This window comes from Pantherophis guttatus, chromosome 3 (assembly GCF_059756535.1).
Source record: "Pantherophis guttatus breed Tessera chromosome 3, ASM5975653v1, whole genome shotgun sequence".
NCBI lineage: Eukaryota > Metazoa > Chordata > Lepidosauria > Squamata > Colubridae > Pantherophis > Pantherophis guttatus.
The window spans coordinates 94,112,900-94,131,192 of NC_142065.1; positions in this window are offsets into that span (position 1 = coordinate 94,112,900).

Below are 18,293 nucleotides of genomic sequence, written 5' to 3' on the forward strand. Positions count from 1 at the left end.
TATGATAGAGCTGTTTGGTGGAAACTTATACAGAAGTATAAGATGTTATCTCAATGGCCAATGAGTTCCCAATGGAACTCAAATCTTAATTGATTTGCTAGATTAGGTCAGCCGCTGCTGCAGTTGATAGAATACAAGTAGTCCTCATTTAGCATCCACAATTGGAGCCAGCAATTCAGTTGTTACAAGAAATAGTTGCTAAGTGAACGATTGTGTGACTGCAAACCTATGTTTATGGTTTTACTTCAGGCCTATCAAACTGGCAGCCCGCGGGCCGGATGTGTCACATGCAGGCCACACCCATGCAAAGGCAAAAAAGTCCCAAAATGTCCTGATGCATCACGTGACACGATCGAGTTTGACACCCGTGCTTTATAGCATCAGATGGATATGACCCCATATGCCCAATTGAAGAGAAAGGTTTCTGGAACTTGACTCACAAGGAAGCCAGGTAACAGGGCACATCTTGTAGCCTTTAATCCTGCTCCCTCGCCCTTTGGAATATTCACTCTGATGCTGGGATAATTCATAAGAAGAGAATGTTTATAGTTGCATTCATTTGAGGGGAAGGGATTACAAGAGAGTAAGCAGGCACACCAAGGGAAGCATACATTGAAAAGCATTCACTCTTTGCCTAGTGCAATTCATGAATCATTTCAGAGGCAAAGAAAAGCCTTTAGCTGAAACCTGGTTAAAGCATCAGTAGCAGTGCCAGACAAAGGGTTCCAATCAACTAAGATGACAAAACTGAACCAGTTAACTTGCAGTTAGCATTTTTTAGGGACGTGCTACACCGGGAAGAAAAGCAGCTCAGAAAGAATAACCTGTTTAGTCAATCTCTCCGCTCTGCAAGAGGCGGAGAAGGAAAAAATGGACCAGACACAGGACATCTACTAACTGACAATATTGCCAAACAAATGACAGGCAGAGAGATTCTGCAAAAGTTGCAAGAGATTTCTACCCAATGAAGTACACCAGATCAAGAAATCAGCTCCATGGGGAAAACAGAACTAATTTTTCATAAGATAGACCATAGTAGCAGTATCTTGCAACTCTGCTTATCTTTTACCTTCCCTCCTTACAACCTTCTAAGTCAGGGGGAGTCAGTTTGATCCTTTTCTTACTAATTACCATATTTTTCTGAGTATAAGTCACACCTTTTTCCCTAAAAAAAGAGGGCGAAAATCTGGGTGGGACTTATACTCCGAATGTAGCCTCACCTAGCTTCTCAAATGGAGGTTTCAGAGGCTAAAAAAAGCATCAGAAAAGAAGCCCCCAAACAGAGCTTCAGAGGCTTTTATTCTGAAGCTGTTTCAGAGGCTTTCAGAGGCGGGAATTTTTTTTTTTTCTGAAACTGAGTTTCAGAAGTTTCAGAGGCAGAAAAAAAGGCAAAAAAAAAAAAAAGGTACAGAGCTCACAACCAAGGAACCTGTTGCTAAAATTCACCTCTGGGAACAACTGATTGGGGGTATTCCGGGAGGCAGATGCACCTGCCAATCAGCTTTTTTCTTATTTTCCATCCCAAAAACAAGGTGCGTCTTATATTCCGGTGTGTCTTATACTCCGAAAAATACGGTATCTCCTTTCTTGGGCTTTATAAAAAGTTTCTGCCCTTGTTATTTCTATAATTGTTTCTGAATATTCTTTTTAAGGTCCTCTCCATGATTCCCTATAGCAAAGGATGCAATATTCCAGGGTAAATCGTTTACCTAGTTGGTCCAGCAATATTGTTTGGGCCCTATTGGTTCAAATATTGAATTGGAAGTCTTTCACACAAACACACACAAACAGATCAATGCCATAGGAATCTATGATGGGTGAGCATGTGGGGCCTACATCTAATACTATGGTTAAATCTTTATAACTGCATCACATGTGTGGGAATCATTAGAAACTGCTTAAAGGAAGATACAACAAAAGGAAGTGATATTTCTGCTTTTAAAGAATAGAAGGCTGAGTGAACTAGCCAAACAAAGGCATGCCACTGCTTTAGCTGCTCTGTTTGATAAATTAAAGGATCACAAGTATGCCAAATGTGATCCTCAGCTTAACATGGCAATTGGGACCAGAATTTCCATCACAGAATGGCAAAGTACAGGTAGTCCTCAATTTATGACCACAATTGAGCCCCCAATTTATGTTGTTAAGTGAGGAATTTGTTAAGTGAGTTTTGCCCCATTTTATGACTTTTCTTGCCACATTTGTTAAGTGAATCATTGTAGCTGTTAAATTAGTAACAGGATTGTTAAGTGAATCTGTTTTCCTCATTGTTTGTCAGAAGGTCCCAAAAGGTGACCACATGACACCAGGACACTGCAACTGTCATAAATGTGAGTCAGTGGTCAAGCATCCGAATATAAATCACATGACCATGGGGATGCTACAATGGTCATAACTGTGAAAAACGGTCTTAAGTCACTTAGTGATGTTGTAACTGCTTCTTTCTTCCAGGTTGGATGAAGTAGGCTTGCAAAAATAACACGCACTGTTCAGTATGAACAGAGGTTCAGACCAGAGTTTTGGTAAACATTGCAAAGTTTAGTGTCAAGAAAAAAAAATGAACTCTATATGACAATGAGAACAGACACGCATTACAACATTAAAGTATCTTCCACTCCAACTGAGCTAATTAATATTCAAGGGAATTTCTGTGTGTTCCTGCACTAGAAAGGAACACCCTTAAATGAGAAAAATATCTAAAGAACTGAATATGCTTTTCAGCAATAGCATTTAGACTTATATATCACTTTACAGTGCTTTACAGCCCTCTCTAAGTGGTTTACAGAGTCAGCATATTGCCCCCAACAATTTGGGTCCTCATTTTACCCACCTCGGAAGGATGGAAGGCTGATTCAACTTTGAGCCTGGTGAGATTTGAACTGCCAAATTGCAGGCAGCCAGCAGTCCGCAGAAGTAGCTTGCAGTACTGCACTCTAACCACTGCACCACTGTGGCTCACTACTGCACCACTGTGGCTGACTCATTTTAATATTAAATTATTAAATAATAAAACATGTATAATATTTCAATAATATTCTTGAGGATATTGTGTGATGCAAATCAACTCTGGAATTTAATGACTAGGACATTCTGAAGGAAACATCAGAGATATGATACATTTTTTTGTCGATCGATCAATCTATTCAATTTAATTCAATCTGATAAACGATCTGAACCAAACAAAATGATTAAATGGTACATAAACATCAGCAACAGAACATTTTTCTAGAGACCCACATGAACCTATTGCTCAATGGAACTCAGAGTCATTTGTTTATAAATACTGAGAGATGATATTCAAAATCTATCCAATTTAATTTAATTCATTAATTGGTTACTCTTGAATATACTACATATATATATATTCAATCAGTCACTCTGGAATTGTTCCCCTGAATCCTTCTATCTAGCCTTTTCACTATGCTGAATTCTATATGATTTGATTACTTTAAATTTTTGACCTCCAAAACTCTCTTGAATGGTTCCCTTAACCCCCAATTTTTAAATCATTCCCTACTTGCTATTATTCAGAAAGTCACTCTGGCATTCAAAAGCCAAATGTGGCTCTAAACAAAAGTTTTGCTCCTGTACTTTCAAAATAAATGGAATGGAGAATAGGATTTTTCACTATCTGCATAGAGTGAAGCAATATTCTAGTCTGACCCTTTTCTATGAAAGCCTCCTTAATTTTCATCAGAGACTTGTATCTCCAGATGAGTTGCTAACTCTAGTCCAAATGCAATAACAATGATGAATAATCATTCAATAATCCTATCATTTCGTCAAGGACTGGAGACTGACGTTGAAACCACTTCCTAAAATCTTGCTAAAAATCTGCAGGGATTAGTCCGGGCAGTTGCCAGGAGTCAACACTGACTCAAAGGCACAAAACAAAAATGAAAAACTTCTCTAGGCTCACAACTAATAATTTACTATTCTGCTTTCATAGTCAAAAATATTCTGACTTGTTTGCACACAGTATAATATACTATATTTAGAAAATCCATGGAATGCAGCTGGTAAATTCATCTAGTCAAACTGGAAAGACACTTTGGCTGTAGTACAGAGAGCATTGTTCAGCTATCACTGTGATTGAATGGGGCTTGTACAGGATACAGTTATATGCAGTGGTGGGATTCAATTCTTTTAACAACCAGTTCTGTGGGCGTGGCTTAGTTGGGGGTGTGGCTTGGTGGTCATGTGACTGGGTGGGTGTGGCTAGCTGATCATGTGACTGGGTGGGCGTGGCTATGTGCATAGGGACTACTCAGAGGGTTGAAAAAAGTCATTTTTTATGCATTCTTAACAACCGTGTCAATCATTTCACTACTACTTCTCTTCACCACAGTGACAAGATAGGGCACAAAACGTAAAAGGTGAGGACAGTCGTAAGTTCAAGCACTGGTCAAAAATGCGAGGACCAGTCAAAAATAACCTTTTCAGCCCTCTGAGTAGTCCATATGCACATAGGACTCATCATTTATGCCATCATTTATCTTCTAGCCCTAGCTCAGAGGTCTTCAAAAAGTCCACAAATCTTAAAGCTGCCAAGTTTGAAGACCTCTGAGCTAGGGCTTTGGGGCCAGCCTTTTGGAGAGGGGGTCCCACTCGGAGAGATCCCCTGCCTCTCAGGAAGCATCAGGCCCAGGCAGAGAAAGTTTCCAAGGTTGGAGATCTCTGGACTAGAAGACCTCCAAAGGTCCCTTCCAACTCTGTAATTCTGGTATTGGCAAGCAAACACAGTTAAGCTACTTAAATCCTCCAGAGCAGGGGTCCCCAACCTTTTGGACCTCAGGGACTACCAAGTTCATAATTTTAAATTTCGCGGACCACTAATATGAATCCAGCATGCCGCTTGCTGAAGCACCTGGACTCCCAGTGACGGGATAGGGTCCTTCAGGCACTCTCCCCCTCTCTTTCTCTCTCTCTCCCCCACTCTTTCTCTCATTCTCTTTCTCTCCCCCCTCTTTCTCTCTCTCTCCCCTCTCTCTCTCCCCCTTTCTCTCTCTCTCTCTCCCTCTCTCATTCTTTTTCTCTCTCCCCTCTTTCTCTCTCCCCCTCTTTCTCTCTCTCTCCCCCTCTTTCTCTCATTCTCTTTCTCTCCCCCCGCTCTCTCTCATTCTTTCTCTCTCCCCCTCTTTCTCTCTCTCTCCCCCTCTCCCCCACTCTTTCCCTCTCATTCTCTCTTTCTCTCTCCCCCCTCTTTCTCTCTCTCTCTCCTGTCCTTCTCCCACTCTTTCCCTCTCATTCTCTCTTTCTCTCCCCCCTTCTCTCTCCCCCCCACTCTCTCTCATACATCCACAGTATGCAGTCTTTCAACCAACTGTTCAGACTTCAAAGCAGTTTAAGACCAACCAGTTTGCAAAGTACCGCTGTGATTACAACCTGCATCAAACAAAATGTGTTAATGGATTATGGCTTCCTGAGCCACGGTGTAAAGGTATCGTTTGCATGCTATGTACAAGTTTATAGTTTCTTCAATAGGATGACGTTAATCATATCAAAAAAAATAAAAGTGGGGCACACCTGAGAACTGTCTTCCTATGTAACATCTTTTGATGGCACACAGTTTCTTCTGCAACACCCCATTAAGGTCCTATGAGTTTGGCATTCTTTGTCTAATCTCATGAAATAATGAAATAATGTGAATATATCCATCAAAAAAGAAAAGATAATTTTGCAATATAGAAAAATCTTTTTTAACAATCCAAGGACAAAATCAAATGCAGCAATACCCTTAAAATCAGTTGGTTTCTTCCTTAGCAGCTATTTTGTTTCCTTCACAGGTTTAGTTTGCGACTGTTAAATTGGTTTTGATCTTATATGTCTTTTACTGTAGTTGTTTTATATCTACCCTTGAGAGTTTCATGATTGTAGTAAAGCTCCAGTGTGATCAATTAGTAATAGAAAACAAATGGCTCTTTTGTGAGAGTTGTCAGGTGAAATGTTTAAGGATGAATTATGAGTTCTAGCCAGGGGTGAAATCCAGCAGGTTCTAGAGAACTGATAGCGGAAATTTTGAGTAGTTCAGAGAACCGGCAAATGCCACCTCTGGCTGACCCCAGAGTGGGGTGGGAATGGAGATTTTGCAATATCCTTCCCCCAGGAGTGGGGAGAGAATGGGGATTTTGCCGTATCCTTCCCCTGCCATGCCCACCAAGCCACGCCCACAGAACCGGTACTAAAAAATTTGGATTTCACCACTGGTACTAGCTGACAGCAAAGGGTTAGAATTTATTTTTTTTATTTTTTTTATTTTAAATTTGATTTATATGCCGCCCTTCTCCGGAGACTCAGGGCGGCTTACATGCGTTAAGCAATAGCCTTCATACTTTTTGTATATTTTATACAAAATATGTTGGAAGCAACAGACATTAGGTCTTAAATTTGAGTCCTGAAATATTAGTTTGTGAAAAAACAGACTGGAGTATATGAAGAGAAGTGTGAGAGCATATAGCAGAAAAGAATGATTGAGAGAAAAGATACGTAAAAGATTTACTATGATCTGATAACAACCATATAGTTGTTTTTTTGTTTGTTCCCCAATTGGGTCAATCCTGGGGTTTAGTATCATTGTGGAAAGGGACGTTGATGTGGCATCTCTATGGATGTTACTCTATGATGTAATTTTAGCTGGTGCAGTTTGTTGGTTCAGTGTGATGACTGCTATTTCTACTACATCAACCACTGGAGACTTAATCAGAGCATGCTGCTAAATCTTGGAGAAAATTTCTGGAAGATGAAGTGATTAGTTAAGGATTCTCACCATGCAAGCAGTCTACCTCACAGACAACAAGAGACTGGCAAAGGAAGGAATAGCACATAAGACTTTTCATTGGTTCCCAAAAGATTATCAGGATCAATTCCTGGTGTTGATCTGTATAGTTTGGCAACGGGATACCTGCAGGTCTCCAATCGCTGTCAGCTAGTTTATATGGACAAGGTGCTAGTGGTATTTAACTTCCATGAAACGAGGGGGAGGACTAAAATATAAAATCACTGTTTCTCAGTAGTAGCATCAGTCTTATTGTTATAGCATTTTTCTTTAGGAAAATGTTCCAAACTGATCTCTTTCCCAGAGCATTTGTGGATTAATTGCATGTCCTGTACCCAGGGCCGGATTTAGATGAAAAGAGGCCCTAGGCTATTCCACTTATGAGGCCCTTTCACCAGTGGTGGGATTCAATTTTTTTAACAACAGGTTCTGTGGGCGTGGGTTAGTTGGGGGTGTGGCTTGGCAATCATGTGACGGTGGGCGTGGCTAGTTGGTCACGTGACTGTGTAGGCATGGGTAGCTTGTCATGTGACCGGGTGGGCGTGGCTATGTGCATAGACTTTTTTCAGAGGGCTGAAAAAAGTCATTTCTGACTGGGCCTCGCACTTTTGACTGGTCCTCACACTTATGACCATCCTCACATTTATGCCCGTGCAGCTTTCTTAGCAACCATGTCACTCATTTCACAACTGCTTTTCTTCACCATGGTGACAAGATAGGGCAAAAACGTAAAATGTGAGGACAGTCGTAAGTTCGAGAACTGGTCAAAAGTGTGAGGACCAGTCAAAAATAACTTTTTCAGCCCTCTGAGTAGTCTCTGTGCACAAAAGGACTACCCAGAGGGCTGAAAAAAGTCATTTCTGACTGGGCCTCGCACTTTTGACCGGTCCTCACACTTATGACCATCCTCACATTTATGCCCATGCAGCTTTCTTTACAACCATGTCACTCATTTCACAACTGCTTCTCTTCACCATGGTGACAAGATAGGGCAAAAACGTAAAATGTGAGGACAGTCGTAAGTTCAACGACTGGTCACAAGTGCGAGGACCAGTCAGAAATAACTTTTTCAGCCCTCTGAGTAGTCCATATGCATAAAAGGATACAGCACTAGAGAGGGATGAAGGAAGGGAAGGGAAATTAGAGTAGGAGTGAGGGTAAGAGAGGGAGGAAGAGAGGAGGAGAAGGAGAAAGGAAGAGGAAGTAGGGAGGAGAAGAAGAGGGGGAGGAAGAGAAAGTAAGAAGGAAAGAAAAGAGAGAGGTGGTAGGTTTGAGGAGAAAGATTGCTGTACAATAAAAAAGATGAAAGGGAAGAAAGCCAACCCCAAACAAATATAAAGATATTAAGATAAAGAATGAATTGTTAAACTTTAAAGAATAAAAGAGAACAAATATGAATAAATAACAATAATTAGAAACACACATACAAACATACAATGTATTTTCTTTGAACAGAGTATTTGGCCGGTTCACAAATTTAACCAGTGTTTAGTCATTTCAATTAAATTTACAATTTCTATATTTCCTTTTTGCCATATTTATTCCTCATCTATTTTTGTAAAAAACCAATATTACCCTTCATCCTCATCTCTAATCTTAATCAAATTCAATTTTTCCCTTCTATTCTATATTATACCCCTTCCCATTGTCATCTATTTTTATATCCATCCTCACATTGGTTAATTATGTAATATTAGTTGGTTAATATAAATTCAACATTTTAATATAAATCAATTAGTTATATAACTACCTTTTTTTGTATATTAATCAATATGAACATGAATATTCCAATTATTTCCATGCAATCCAATTTCTTACAAATCCATTAATTATATTTACCAATAATAATAAACCAAATAATTTCCCCCATATATTCCTCCAAACCACAACTTAACCATTTCTGCTTTCAGAAATATACAATTAATAGTATCTCAATTATTACAATTCCCTAGTTAAATAGAGCTTTTTTTCTTTTGTGTTTTAAAATCTCCTCTTTTTCCCTAAATTTCCCGTTGTTTGCACCTACCTTTTTTGGTGAGGAAAAAGAAAAGAAATCTGCCTGCCTAATTTTCCAACGTGCAAAGCCAACAGCCTGCTTTACTTTCTCTTTCGTTTTTCAGTATATCTAGGGGGAAAAAAATCTGCACTCTTTCCAAGGAAGCAAAAGAGCACTGAGTAAAACAGCTGAGAGCAAATCAGCTGGGGGTCGGGAGCCGATCTAAGCAAGGGCTAATTAGCCTCTGCTGAAGCTCCCGGGGCCAATAAAATTACAAAAAAAAACCACCGAACCCTTTGTTAAATTGCTGGCTCCCCCGCCCCTCGCCCACCACTATTTATTGGCAATAAATAGTGGTGTGGAGGGGCTGGACAAGCCAGCAATTTAACAAACGGTTCGGCTGCACCACTGGCTCTAGGGCGGCCCTTTGAAGCCCCGCGGCAAGAATTTGCAGTTTCTTTTCCCTCTAGCCATCGGAGGCAGCAATAGATGGGGAGTGGGCAGGGTAAGCGAACGGCCGGCGATCCAACAGAGCAGAGAGTGAGGGTGAGTGAAGGCTGGAAGCTGCTTTCTCCATCCGGAGCCGATGGGGAACCACGTGGCAGTCCACGTGGATCCCAGGCAGCGGAACTCAGGCTAGGGAAAGGGTGGGCAATTGTGGCTCTTTTACAACCTGTGGCCTTCAACTCCCAGAATTCCTGAGACAGCCAAGCTGTTTGCACAAGTAATAAATAGTACTTTTTTCTGAAATGCAAACAGTGGATTTGGGCTCTAAAAAAAGTTATACAGGCTTTTTATCCAGCCTTATGCTAATGTTAGAAATTATGCAAGGAAGATGCATAAACAAGGAACTTGGGGGTTTTATATAAATATTGAGAAGTTTCAAAAATGTCTCACAAGTGGCCTCAAACATTAATCTCAAATGAAATGTCCTGCATACGTTCAGAATTGTTGTTGTCAAAGCAAGGTTCTGACTTCAAAGTCTCTCTTCTTCAAAATTAAAGAGGAATTCAGAAGGGTTATTTGGACATCACGCAACCAGACAATTCCTCTGTTGTTCAGTGAAAAAGCCTACTTTTTTCAAGGTGAACCTGAAAAAGAAGTGTCACTACTTTAATAAATCAGCTTCAAAGATTTTCTTTCCTAAAGGCCTTTTTTACCATCCAGAGAAGAGATGGTGAGTGTAGATAGTTTAGGCAGGGGCCACAATCACAACAAAAGGACGCAAAGCTAAGCACAACCCTGTAAAGCTTTGGGAAGCCTTTTCTTGCCAGTCTGTGTCTGGGGCTTCACTAGTATAACATTCCTTTGAGCCTTTGCCTTCAGTGCTATTCTGGCTGCCCTGTTTTCTCTCCTGGGTGTTTGCTAGAATGGCTTTTTAAGAAGGAGACTATTATGCTTTCTTTGGGGAAAAACAAAGATCTTTTTCTCTAATCTACAGGAATCACTTCTCACTGGGACAGCAAAAATACATACAATCTCTCCAATTTTCTCTTGAACGACTTGGTGAGGGACAAAGCTTGGGGGCTGTGAGGCATTCATTACTACTTGGCTTAAATGCAAAGTTGCTTGTTATGGAGATTGCAGTTACAGAACTAACAACAAAGGAGACAAAGGCTGAAGGATGTCATGATGGTTTGTGTGTGTGTGTGTGTGTGTGTGTGTATGTGTGTATGTATGTGTATGTGTGTAAGATTTTAGATACAGTAAAAGACAAACCTAAAAGACACAACAGGTGCAAGAAAAGAAAGAAAGAAAAATCCTGTTATGAAATATTATGACTTCCAAACTTCTCTCTCTCTCTCTCTCTCTCTCTCTCTCTCTCTCTCTCTCTCTCTCTCTCTCTCTCTCATCTAACCATCATCTTTCTCCATCTCTATCAATCCCTAATCTCCATCTATCTTCACGCCCATGCCCGCTTTAGCGAAGGGAAAAAAAGCCCCGATATGTCACATGACACCGCCGTGACGATGTGAGTTTGACACCCCTGAACTAGATCTTCGGTGTCATCTCTGCCACACTCTGCCAAGTGTATCTCAGTGACAGAGATATTGTTGGGAACATAGTATATTTTTAACATTAAAGCTGTTATCTTGAAAACTGCAACACAATGAAATTAAAGAAGCATTCCAGACAAGTACCACCTTTTGTCTGATTTCTATTGCAGCAACACAAAGCTTATTTACCAAGTTGCTGATGTAGGATTTGAAGTCTTCCAAAAGGAACATCGCCAGGTGATTATCTGGTCTTCCAGCTAAGTTGCACAATAAGGCTGAAATGACCTAGTGAATTTACAGAGTGAATGGTCCTATTAAATATACATGCAGTGGATACCTCTTATTGTTTCTATCTTATTGGTAAGAAACTTGAGCAGTGGAAAACTTCTTAACTGCCAGCGACAGAATTATAACCATCAGAATTCATGCCAAGCTTCTCAATATCACAGTTACCCAAGTCTATGCCCCAAAGACTGCTTCAACAGAGCTTGAAATAGAGGGTTTTTATGCCGTGGTCTAAGAAATTCTGATACAATTGGTACAAATATATATATAACTTTATTGTCATTGTACATATATACACAGTATACCCATACAACAAAATTCAGTTAACATCCAAAGACCAGGCCCAACACACATAACAAACACACCCCCACCCACCACAAATTCCCCATCCCTGAACCACCCAAACATCCACACAACAGGCCAATTAATGCTGTCCAACAGCTGACTGGTGGTGGCCCTTTAGTTCATTGTTGAGTGCAATTGGGATAAAAACTATTCAGAAAATGTGTGGTCTGAGTTTTAATTGCTTTGTATCTTCTGCCAGAAGGCAACAGTCCAAAATCATGAATACATGGTTCAAACAGCACAAGTGCCACTTATACACTTGGACCTCACCAAATGGACTTCACCATAATCAGGTCAACCTTATGCAATCATCAATAGTAGTTTTCACTATTTTGTTTAAAAATGGTGATACTGACTTTCAAAATCGTCTTGCCCATGTAGTTTGATATATTAAAAATTATTACAGGCTGCATTCTGCTGCAGATCAGATGAATCAGTTTAAAAAAGAATTGCATAAAATGTACAGATGGGAATTTATTTCTTTATTCTTCACATTTTATTTTACAGATCTAAGCAAATAAACAATAGGACGCATACCACAGCCTTTGAACCAGAAGAATATCTGGAGTCGTATATTATTTTTTTTTCATATGATCCCATGAAGCTGGATTGTATATACACAGTTATAAACAGTGGATCCGAATCTAAAAGTCTATTTTGTAAAAGATAGATTTTACCAACTGTAATTACTGGGAAAATAATAACATTTAAAAATAAATTTATAGACCACCTTTAAGGCAGATAAAATTTTACAGTATAACATTATAAATAACTTTTTAAATATGTATCTGGAGTGAGAAATGAAAATTTTTTTCTATATACTGTAATTTTACCTTTAAACATTTGATTCATCTGAACAATCAATCAGCAGTCCATGTTAAAGCAATGACAATAGATAATTGTAGTTGATATGTTTAGCATATGGATTCTTGAATTCTTCGAAAAATAAAAGAAATCCAAAAATGATCTTTATTGACAAACAATTTGTAATATAGTTTGTAAAGAAACAGAGATGCACAGTGAACATTTCAATTCACTATCCAATCAAAGATCGCCAACGACTGCTCCTCCTGGGGTTGCTCTGGAGTTAGCAAAATCAAACTTGATGTTAATAATCAGAGGGAGGTTCAGCCAAAAGGATTTCTGCCGATTCTAAAATCTAACGTGGGAAAATCACAAATAGATATATGCTTTGTTTTTCTTTTTTGTTTTGTTTTCCTTTTTTTCTGTTTGGACAGTAAGATATTGTAAAATGTATTTATTTAATAAATGTATATGCTGCCCATCTCACCAGCAAGTGACTCTAGGCAGTTTACAACCAGATAAGCAGTATCAAAAATTAAAACAAATGATAAATATTAACAATGCCCCCAGGCCAATCAGCAGAGCCACATTTTAATTATAATACTGTGTTTTCCCAAAAATAAGGGGTATTTTCATGGGGAGGCTTATTTTAGCATATGCGCTCAAAAGCCTGGTTGGGGTTATTATCAGGGGATGTTTTATTTTCAGGGAAATAGGGTAAGTAAAACAAGATTTTAACAACAGGCATAGAGCCTGGTGGCGCAGTGGACTAAGTGCTGTTAAAGTAGCACTTAAATTACCAGCTGCCTGCAATTATTGCAAGTTCAAATCTCACCAGGCTCAAGGTTGACTCAGCCTTCCATCCTTTCGAGGTAGGTAAAATGGATTGTGGGGGCAATAAGCTGACTTTGTATAAAAAAGAACACTGCTTAGGGGGGCCCGAAAGCCCTACTAAGCAGGTATATACAAAAGTATGAAGGCTATTGCTTAATGCATTGTAAGCCGTCCTGAGTCTCTGGAGAAGGGTGGCATATAAATCTAACTAATAAATAAATAAATAAATAAGATTAAGCTATATCTTAGAAATTGATGCAGGGTTTCCAACTACATACTTCAAAATCTGTTAGTTGACACAAAATTTGCCGTGATGTAAATTTAGACTGATCCACTGAAGTTTTTCTGCACAGAAAGTAGGCATAGGAATGCTTGGTCCATGTTTTTCCAAGCACGGCCAGAGGGCAGGTTTAGATTTTGTAGAGCTGTTACTCTGCAGAGGCACTATTAAATGGGTCTTAGCTACTGGCTGTGGTCCAGCACATGCACTATTATTAGTGCCTCAGCTGGTGGCTGTGAAGTTCTGCAGTTTAAAAACCCCAAGCCTGCTTTTGAGAAATAATATGGCAGCCTCAGATTCCAAAGTAGAGTTTAATGGTTCTGCAAGCCTTTTTACACCATTGGACACACCAACATCTGGCAACTCAAGACATATTTTCATAGAATGCAAGAAAGCCTATTGTCTAGGTTTAAATAAAGAAAATGTTTACTTCAGGCCCATCTGATGCTTACCAAGCTACGAGATGGGGAAAAGATCATCTTTATCTTTCAGCAAAGGACATGCAGCAGTTAAGTAACTGGTTTTTAGTTACTGGTCAGTAAAACATGGTGGTAGAGATAGCACAATAATAGTTTTATAATTTGCAGTCCCTGAATCAAAACCACATGATGGATTCTACTGGTTCGCACCAGTTAACTTTCTAAGTAGTTTGGAGAACCAGTTGTTAGAAGAAATCTCCTCCCCGCCCCCCACTTTATAGGGCTAATCCTGTAAGGAATTACAACATTCTAGTGTTGTTTCTAGCCTAATCTTTATTGCCCTGCTTACAGAAATTGCCTCTCCATTAACCCTTATTACATTCTTGGCAGTATGCCTATACTTACTGTCACCTCCGGAGCTTCTCCTGAGTTTTTTTTTTTTCCTTTGCTTGACTTTCTTAAAGAAGAAGAGTTGTTTTAAGCTTTTTACACTGTGTTGGGAGGAAATACTCCCCTGTTGGAGTTCTTCCAGCTGGGATGCAATGATCAGCACTTTGAAGAAATAATTGAATAACAAAGCAGAGCTGCCGAAAAGAAGCTTTTAATGACAAGGAACCAGAATGAGTGACATTCAGCAAGGCTTCTTGACTATCTAGAAAGGTTGACATTCAAACGTGACTTTATATACCCTTTCTGACTTTTGGTCTAAAACTGTTTTTTGGTGAATTTAATTCTGTGCTTGGTGATGTTTAATCCTATGTTTATTGATAGGATAATTTCCTTTGTTTGGAAGGAAAAATCTTAATCTCTGTTCCTGAAAAGAAGCAGCTTCAGAAATCTGGCTAGTTCCTGTGTCTATTTGTTCTGGTAATTGGTTTAACAAGAAACAGCTACTGTGTTTGCTCCTTTCTTCATTCTGGAGATCTTAAATGATCTCTCTGCTAAAGGGTTTCACTTTATGAGCAAGAGTTGGCTGCTGATAGTTATTACATTTTAACTATTTTAATTCCTCAAGGTGCTCTGGCACTCTCCCTGATTTGTAACTCCAGTTTGCAGGTATTCCTAATCTAATGATTTGTATTTAGGGATTGGTATTCTTTGCTTTGCAAGCAAAGAAGCTTTTTGTATTTTTGTACAGGTAATCCTTGACTTATAACAGTTCATTTAGTGACCATTCAAAATTACAATGGCACTGAAAAAAGTGACTTATGACCATTTTTCACACTTACGGCTGTTGCAGCAAACTGTCATTAGGGCAAAGAAGCTATGTAGAATTGGCTGTCCCACCTGGTCACATGAAGCACTGCAGTTGTGAAATGAGTGACATGGTTGTTAAGAATGCTGCAACAGGCATAAATGACAACTGGTCATAAGTGCAAGGACAAGTCAAAAGTATGAGGACCGGTCAGAAATCACTTTTTGCAGCCCTCTGGTAGTACCTATGTGCATAGGGACTACTCAGAGGGCTGAAAAAGTTATTTTTGACTGGTCCTCGCACTTTTGACCAGTCCTTGCACTTACAACTGTCCTCACATTTTACGTTTTGCACCCTATCTTGTCACCGTGGTAAATGGAAGCACTGCAGTTGTGAAATGATTGACACGGTTGCTAAGAATGCTGCAATGGGTATAAATGTGAGGATGGTCGTAAGTGCGAGGACCGGTCAAAAATAACTTTTTTCAGCCGTCTGAGTTGTTTCAAGTAGGTTTAATCATCAATAAAAGTGCCTTAACAAGCCATCATTACAGGTATATATCTATTTATTTTTATTTTTATTTATTTATGTAATTTATATGCCGCCCTTCTCCCGAAGGACTCAGGGCAGCTTACAAGAAGGAACAAAAAAATTACATAAACATCAAAGTCAATTTAAAATTAGTTAAAATTAATTAAAAATTTAATTAAAATTATTAAAAATCACCCCTACGGATTCAGCACATTTGGTGAAAAAGCCACATCTTCAATTCGTGACAGAAGGAGAGGCGGTCAGGGGCTGTCCTGAGGCCGGTGGGCAGCCCACTCCCGAGGGTCGGCACTCCCACAGAGAACACTCTCCCCTTTGGGAGCCAACATTGTCTGGCTGACGGCACCCTGAGGAGGCCCGCTCCGTGTGAGCGCACCGGACGATGGGAGGATGGCAGGAGATGATCCTGCAGGTACCCCGGGCCTAAGCCATGTAGGGCTTTATAGGTGAGCACCAGCACCTTGAAATGAACCCAAAGAACTACCGGTAGCCAGTGCAGCTCACGCAGGAGAGGTGTCACACGGGAGTACCGAGAAGCCCCTGTAACAATCTGTGTGGCCGCATTCTGGACTAACTGTAGTCTCCGGGTGCATCCCAAGGGCAGCCCCATGTAGAGGGCATTACAGTAGTCCAACCGAGATGTAACAAGGGCATGAGTGACATGATGGCAAGGGCATCCCGATCTAGGAAAGGGCGCAACTGGCGCACCAGGCGTACCTGTGCGAAGGCCCCCCTAGTCACGGCCGTCAAATGATCTTCTAAAGATAGCCGTGAATCCAGGAGGACCCCCAGATTGCGGACCCTTTCTGAGGGAGTAAGGACCTCCCCTCCCATCACAAGTGACGGGGCCACTAGATCATGAGATGCCGGTATCCACAGCCACTCAGTCATGGATGGGTTGAGTCTGAGTCTGTTTCTTCCCATCCAGGCCCATACCGCTTCCAGGCAGCGGGACATCACAGAAAGGGCATCCCCAGGGTGATCCAGGGCGGAGATATAAAGCTGAGTGTCGTCAGCATATTGGTGGTACCTCACCCCGAAACCACGAATGATCTCACCCAGTGGCTTCATATAGATGTTAAAGAGCAGGGGGGAGAAAACCGACCCCTGAGGCACCCCACATGTGAGGGGCCTCGGGATGGATCTCTCTCCCCCCGTCCATACAAACTGTGAGTGGCCCAAGAGATAGGAGGAGAACCACCATAAAACGGTGCCTCCTATCCCCAACCCCCCGAGTCGCTGCAGTAGGATACCATGGTCGATGGTATTGAAAGCCGCTGAGAGGTCAAGAAGGGCCAGGTTGGAGGAGCAACCGCCAGAGATCATTCACTAAAGTGACCAATGCCGTTTCTGTGCTATAACCGGACCTGATTGGTATGGGTCTAGGAAGTCAGTTTCCTCCAGGAACTGCAGGAGCTGCTGTGCCACCATGGATTCAACAACCTTCTCTATAAAGCGAAGGTTGGAGACTGGACGATAGTTGTTAAGGGAGTCTGGATCAAGGGTGGGCTTCTTGAGGAGGAGACGAACCACCGCCTTTTTAAGTGTGGTGGGGAAGACCCCTTGCCTCAGAGAAGCGTTGACAACCGCTTGAATCCAGCCTCCAGTCACCTCTCTGGCTGCAGAAACAAGCCAGGAGGGACAAGGGTCCAATAAACCTGTGGAGGCACCCAGTTGACCCATGATCCTGTCCATTTCATCCATTGAAACAGGCTCAAACCCAACCCAGATGTTACCATCAGGACAGGCCCCTGTCACCTCACCAGACTCTGCCCAGTCAGAGTCCAACCCATTTCGAATCTGAGCGATTTTATCTTGCAGAAACTGTACAAAATCCTCAGCTCTGCCCTGCAAGGGGTCCTCCCTCACTCCATGATTGAGAAGAGAGTGGGTCACTTTAAACAGAGCAGCTGGGCGGTTTTCTGCAGATGGAATGAGAGCGGCAAAATATTGGCATTTTGCCGCTTCCATTGCCACAAGATAAGACCTAATATGGGTTCTTAACTGTGTTCAGTCAGATTCGGATCGGGAGGATCTCCAACCGCCCTCCAGGCATCTTCTACGACGCTTCATTTCCCTGAGCTCCGTGGTAAACCATGGATCTGTGTCAGGTCAGAGGCCGCAAAGGCGCGATTCGATCCAAGGCCCCCACCGCGGCCTGTTCCCAGGCCGCAACTAGGGCCTTGGGGTTAAGGAGGCGGGAAATGGCCTAAGCTCTGTCAGGAACACTTCCGGGTCCATCAGGCGGAACAGTCTCATTGGTTCCGCCTCCCAGCAGTGGGGAATGATGGAGAGAAAGTCCAGCCTGAGGAGGGAATGATCGTCCATGACAGGGGGTAGATTGACAAGTTTCCCCTACCACGATCATTTATCCACTGTCCAGAGAGAAAAATCAGGTCGAGTGTCCTTATTCCTCTCTTATGAATTGGGCCCTGCACAACCTGAGTTAGGTCCATGGCCATCATGGAGGCCATGAACTCCCGGACTGACTCAGATGTCTTCCTGGCCGATGGTAAATTGAAGTCTCCCACAACCAGAAGGTTGGGGAGTTCAACCAACTCGGCCAGGACATCTAGCAGTGCGGGCAGGGCTGAGGCTACGCAGCTGGGAGATAGGTACGTAACCAACAGACCCGACTGAACTCCAGGGTCCCACTTCAAAAGGAGGGATTCACACCTGCCTATCTGAGAAACAGTGTACTCCCTGGGACTGAGGCTTTCTCTAATAACAACCGCCACCCCCCAGCCCCTACCCTGGAGTCGCGGCTGGTGAAGCACACGGAAGCCTGGGGGGCATAAATCAGTGAGAGGGACA